This window comes from Plodia interpunctella, chromosome Z (genome assembly GCF_027563975.2).
Source record: "Plodia interpunctella isolate USDA-ARS_2022_Savannah chromosome Z, ilPloInte3.2, whole genome shotgun sequence".
Classification (NCBI taxonomy): domain Eukaryota; kingdom Metazoa; phylum Arthropoda; class Insecta; order Lepidoptera; family Pyralidae; genus Plodia; species Plodia interpunctella.
This window is the reverse complement of record NC_071324.2, coordinates 11,325,311-11,331,816: the sequence shown is the minus strand read 5'-3', so window position 1 is coordinate 11,331,816 and position 6,506 is coordinate 11,325,311. Positions and strand designations below refer to the sequence as shown.

The 6,506-nt window shown below is 32.8% G+C and overlaps 1 long non-coding RNA gene across 1 annotated transcript; it reads left to right on the top strand.

The window, feature by feature from the left end:
- On the top strand, positions 1-6,217 carry LOC128683308 (uncharacterized). The gene is made up of 2 exons (XR_008406273.1): positions 1-122; positions 5,960-6,217. It is a non-coding gene; the product is annotated as an uncharacterized LOC128683308 (long non-coding RNA).
- Positions 6,218-6,506: the final 289 nt, after the last annotated feature.

Here is a 6,506-nt window from a genome sequence, read left to right as displayed (position 1 = left end):
TATAGATTAATATGACGCTTTCAATCTTTTGAATACTGAATAAATAAAATAAAAAATTAAATAGCTAATAGGAAAAATAAACAGTAAATTACGAAATGAGGTGGTGTATAGTTGTAATAGTTGTAAGTATTGTCTTTTGTTGTGTGTCCTACATGTTGGTCGAAAAAATTAACTTTAAGATTTATTTCTGTGAATCTAGGACCGTCCTCGATGACGGAACCTTTCGTCGTGCGTGTTCTTTGTTATATGCCATATGCAACAGTCCCGCATCTTTGCCCGTGTGGGGATGGCGTCGATGGGCTGGCTCATCACAGCCTCTCGTGCCGTAAATGCGTCATTAAACGTGGTAAATTGTTAAAGGCAGCGTGGCGCCCTAATTGGCACTAGGCCGCCACGCTGCCCTTAACAATATAGTCCACCGATCTCTGTCACTATCCTCTGCCTACCGTTTTAGTACCAAACGGCCTGTCGTGGGATGATGGCAAGAGACCGGATGGAACGACCATAGTGCCCTGGAGTTTGGGACGGCCCTTGGTATGGGATGGCTACATGTGTAGATACCCTGGCTTCGTCTCACCTCCCGGCCACTGGGTCTAAGGACGGCGCAGCCGCGGCTGCTGACGAAATCCTCAAACAGCGTGAATATGATAATATACTAAGGTAATTTTTACATATTTGAGCCGTTTGGGGTTGACATTGGGGCCGTGAAGGTCATCGGCATGGGCCGATGATTATACAATTTAAGGAAATTGTATAATCATCTTCACTAAAATTATTGAGGTGATACCTCACCAGAAGGCTGATATATATCTCGCTCGCCCAGAGAATAAGCATTGCCATTCAACGTGGCGATGTTGTCAGCCTTCTGGGCACGTTACCTCAAGACAACGAACTGCAGGGACTGGCATTTCTGTAAATACATGTATGTTTATAATTCTTCCTTTTTTAAATATAGTTATTTTTAGTTATGTAGTTATTTTTATTAGTTTTAGTTTAATGGACAGATTATCATAATTAATTAATTTTTAAAATAAACTCTGCATAGATAAATGCTGACTTTATATTCAAAAATAAATAAAATATTATAAACCTTAACAACAGTATAAATTAAAAACTTAACTGGATGGAGACTTTACTGGATCGAAAGTGTTTGTTTGCTAAATTCGCTATCAAACCAATAAATTTATTCTAAAATAAATTTCAGTAAGTAATTCGTAATCTTTGATTGAGTAAATTTGATTGGTTCCCATCGACGTTTAAAATATATTAATGAATAATATTTCTATTTATAATATTTAGCTATAAAACGGCTCCAAAGGTCTCATATAACGGAATTCCAATGAGTTTGGGTACCTGGGCTGGGTGGATCTGCCGTTATCTGAAACGGATTTAAAATATTCAGCAATGAATATTTTAAAGCCACGGGGAAACGGGCAATATATCTTCTGGTCCTGTGTTATGTGTACATATATACATATAGAAAAAGGAAATAGGAAATACCTATTAGCACAGAAATAATGAAACGTGAGGTTTCGTCAACTCAAACTCAAATTTATATTTGAGTCAGGTACTGGACAACTTTCTTCTTTCTTTCAGATCTTCATTTGTCATTCAAAATACAAAACAGGTTGTTAGCTCGATGATTTTGTATGTCCACAATCTCTATCCAGGATAATGAATCTGGCAATTTTTCGAATGGCAAAAGCCGCTGAAGTATTCATAAATTTTTCTCAAGTTTGGTACCAAGGTATTTGGTTTAGTATGGTAGTTATTTTTAGAAATCCCATACGAAATGTTGTTCAGTATCGTGGACTGAGCAGAGTATGTCAATAAATAAATGACTATATATTTCTTTGAATAAGTTCGTAAGAGATGAGATAATGAGAAAACTTGGTGTGTATGTGTGTGTATTCCCTTGGATATGTATTTTGAATTAGCGCCTAGGGGCCATGGTAGGTTAATTTTCAAAACAAAATTTGATGGTATCACAACACAAACGTCAAAATTACTGCCTACTGTGGAAAAAGTTTCACGTACCCATTAATTGTTGTTACAATTTTCAAAATTTTCAAGTTCAACTAAATTGGGAAATATAAAATTAATGTTAATTTTGTCAATGTTCAGTTGTTAATGTTATTTTTGTGTTAAATTTTGTCAAACATAGGTACCTTACCTACTTAGTATTTTCTATAGCACCAATATTTTATACTATAGGTAAACTACCAACATATAGTACCTACACTCAATTAAACATAGGTATTGTACCTATGTTCAGTTGAGTGTAGGTATGTACCTATGTTTGACAAAATTTAATACAGGTACCTAATTCAAACTAAAACGTGTCAACAAGAAGTAATCGCGTAAAAAAGTATTTAAAAAAATCTCAACATCAAATCTTCAAAATCAAAATCAAAATCAAAATCAAAATCAAAATCAAAATCAAAATCTCAACAACGTTTTTAACTTTTCAAATGGTCAAAATCCTTATCGGTTTAACAAAAAGGGAAAATATAATGAGACATAATCTCTGACTGATTACGCACTAGTAGTGCCGTGAAATTGATAATATTTTATAATATTTGCCAAGTAACCCTTCGGCGGCACCCCGCTGTTCTCCGTTTTTTTCTACCCCTCTATTATTTGTACTGGCGGTGGTGCAGAGCGTCGGCGGATAGCGGAATTATTTCATGACAATAAAATTAATGACAGTCGATTAAGCAATTATTAATATTATTTTTCTATTGAATTACATATCAAGACACCTTTATTTCGTGTCATTTCTATAATAAAAATATACTAAATATATTTGTTATGTGAGAAAAATAAATATTTTTTTTAATTTTTATTTTTTTCTTTAAATATATTATTGAAAACATTAAATATTTATATACCATTTTTATATGTTATGTTTATATAGGTAATTATGTTTTTAATATATTTAATTAGTATTAGAAAACCCATTACCTACACAATTATATATAATAAAAATATAACTGATACAGTCATTAACTAATGAAAATTACCTGTTGAATAACTACCCTAAATAAATATTAAAATTAAAAAATTACACTCAAAAAAGTATAAAAACACATCATTCCAAAATATAATTTTACATTCTTTTGTAGTTTTAAGTAGTTTATTAAATGTATTATTTTGTAGGTAGAAGTTTTATTACTATATCAATGGCGCGGCTAATCGCTTCCGCTTATGTCTTTACCATACGTCCACCGATGTTACAGCACCGACATTGAAATATTAATGCAAGGGTTAAACTGTTGTACAACACTGTTTATTCTAAACATGTATTTGTAAAGAAACAATACTTACTAATTTGTTTAAACAACGTTTTTTATCAAAGGGTGGCGTTTTGATATCTTGCGTCATAATTTATTGACGTGTCACTTAGAGCTGTGTAGGTACATGACTTTATTTGCGAATCTGCTCAATGTTTAAAAAATATATTATTGTAGTCTTTTCGCATTATATTATCACTTAAAATTAAATTACTCTTTATCCTGCTAAATATCCCTTAGTCTCTCAACGCTCAAGCGAGAGAAGCGCGGCTCATATTTAAGAGTGATATTTTTGTCATAACTTCAAAAGTAATTTAAACGTATGGACGTCAAACATCAGAGGCTAACAAACACTCCAATATACGAATGAAACAATAGAGAAACAGAATACGTCATTATGTATTCTGTTTGTCTACATCAAAAACATTATCAAAATATGTTTAATGTGAAAACTGTTGATTTTTTGTTTCATTTGTATAGTGGATTGTTTGTTAGTCTCTTTTGCAGTGTCGATATTTGATGTCCTCCGTCTGATTGGATGTAATGACGTCGGGACATATGTCGCAACTCACCGACCCCCTACACGCCCCTCTGCCGACCCTCTCCGCCAATTACTGACCTCTCCTAGGGGGAATAATCTGATATTTAGCTTGCATTCCTATTTTCGGGTTAGTGATCGACCTTAGTTTAAAATTGTTTTATTTTGTTTGCGAAAAGATTTTGCGTAATTTAGGGTTGCGTGTATTTGTAATGATGCGCATTTGAAAGTGTTCCGAAAGGTAGTTTTTTACTGTAAAAATATTAGCAGTCATATAATACATATTTTTTTTGCAAAACATGTTTAGTTATAAAGTACTACTACTACTGTTACTAACGAAAAATGGCCCACGTCCATTATACTTACAGGGTTACTGGTGTCTAACGCATAAACTTCCAAAGGCGTATAAGGTACATAAAGACTAACATGTATTGTACTACGACTTTTGTCTAAACGTAATGAATACAAACATTTTCCTTCATTTAATTTTAATGTCGTTTCTATAAAACGTTAACTCTATCTTCAATTCCGCTACATAACGCTACTGTACTATCTCGTGTTCCTTGGCTATTACATAGAGTTAAGATGTGTAGAATCGCAAATTAGATTGTATTATTTTTTATATGAAAAAAACTACGAATCACGAAAAGTCGTAGAATGAAAGTTGCTGTTTTAATGAACCCAATTAGTATTTAGGAGGTTATGCGTTAGATACCAATAACCCTGTATATATACATATTTGATTTGATGTTTTTGAAAACAGATAAAAAAACATAAAAAAACGGAAAAGAAAAGAAATACAAAAAAGATGTGTGAGCGTGTTACGTATAGGTGACGTCTCTCTCAGGAGCACGCTGGACGTGAAACACAGTCAGTTGTTAACAAATGAAATTAAAACTTAGCCACCAGCCATTGCGGCACCAGAGGCGTATACAAATTATTTTGTAAATGGTTTAATTATTTCCTTTATAATTATAAAAGTTTACATAATAGTTTCTAAATAAAAGTTTGTTACACTTATTGTTTAATGATATAAACGTCGCACTTAACCTATTTAAATGTATTTGATTAGGTTTAACGATATAATATTTGATTCAGTATTTCGCATACATTTCTCCGTTTTTCGGCAGCGGCGAAGTTTATGTCAGCACTAAGAGGCTACCTATTTATCTTTCCTTTCTTCGAGAGATACTAAATCTTCAAAAAAAGATCATTAAAACACTAAATACATTCTGGAATGATTATCTTTGTCGCTATTAAGCTGTTCAAATTCCGTTTCGTACTGGTAACTTTAATATCACACTGTTCCAACTAGAGACGTGCAAGCTTTTCCCAAATACGTAATTAAACTGGAAATTTAAACATTTTCCCTCGCTAATTAACAATATCAAGGAGCATTTAAAAATTGTTAAACAGTTCCGCTTTCAAGCATCAACGAAAAGAGTTTCATTTTTGATAAACAGATAAAAATTATGCACAAAGTTCGTTAGGGAATCGCAAAAAGGCTGTGTAACCGCTTATTTGTCGCGGCAAAGCAATAAAGAATCACGAGACCATCTGGTTTGGCATGACAGCTACATGTTTATCGAGCAGCGGCAATACATCATAGGACCAACCCCGCTGCTAATGAAGTTATTGTCACGCGGTTCCTGCAACCACTTCATAATGCGTTCCGTCCATTGCTCAAACATTACAAGGGCTGTCAAAACGCAAAACGACGAATAATGTGCGGTGGCTTATTTAGGTTATAGAGAGAAGATCTTCAGAAATAAGGAGATTTTTAGTGATCAATATATAAACTAAATCCCAACTAATATTATTAATGCGAAAATAATAGGAGATTTTTATCGATCTATATAAACAAAATCCCAACTAATATTATAAATGTGAAAATAAGCTTTTTTGTTTGTTTATTTGTTTGTTACCTCTTCACGCTCAATCTACCCAACCAATGTTCTTGAAATTTTGCATACATTTAGTTTGAAGTATGGAAAAGGACATAGGATACCTTTCATCTCGGATAATTAACGTGGACGAAGCCGCAGGCAAAAGCTAGTTAGACATATAATAAACAAAAGGTGTACTCGCATGAAATGACAAGAAACAACATTAAATGATTTTGTTCCAGGTTTTTAAAGTGTTCAATAAAATAATATTCAAATATAATTTTATATTTTCGTCCAACGAGAGGAATTTTCCATTATATCAGTTACAAGCGGTGTTTTAACAATGAAGCAATGTTGCGTGCAATGTGCGATCGGTGAAAATTTTTAAAAAATCTTGAATATTTTTCTGCTGAAAGGAATAACATTACATAATGTCATGAATTCAATTAACTTTTTGTTGTGTTTTCTGTTCAGCGAATAATATATTTAATAATAAATTAGGTAAAATGATATTATTCGATTCCCCGCTGCTAATGAAGTTATTGTCATGAGGTTACTGCAGCCACTTAATAATGCGTTCCGACCATTGCTCAACCTTACAAGGGCTGCCCAAATACAAATATATTAATATGTATTTTTCAATTATATTATACATGTTGCCGAATATTTGGTTAAATACAATCCTTACTGAGATTTTAAATTTCTTCGGAGAAAATTACTGTGTAAAAATAAGTCGAGGAAATCTAAGAATAAGAAGGTTAGGACTGGTCATGGATGGTAACATTTATA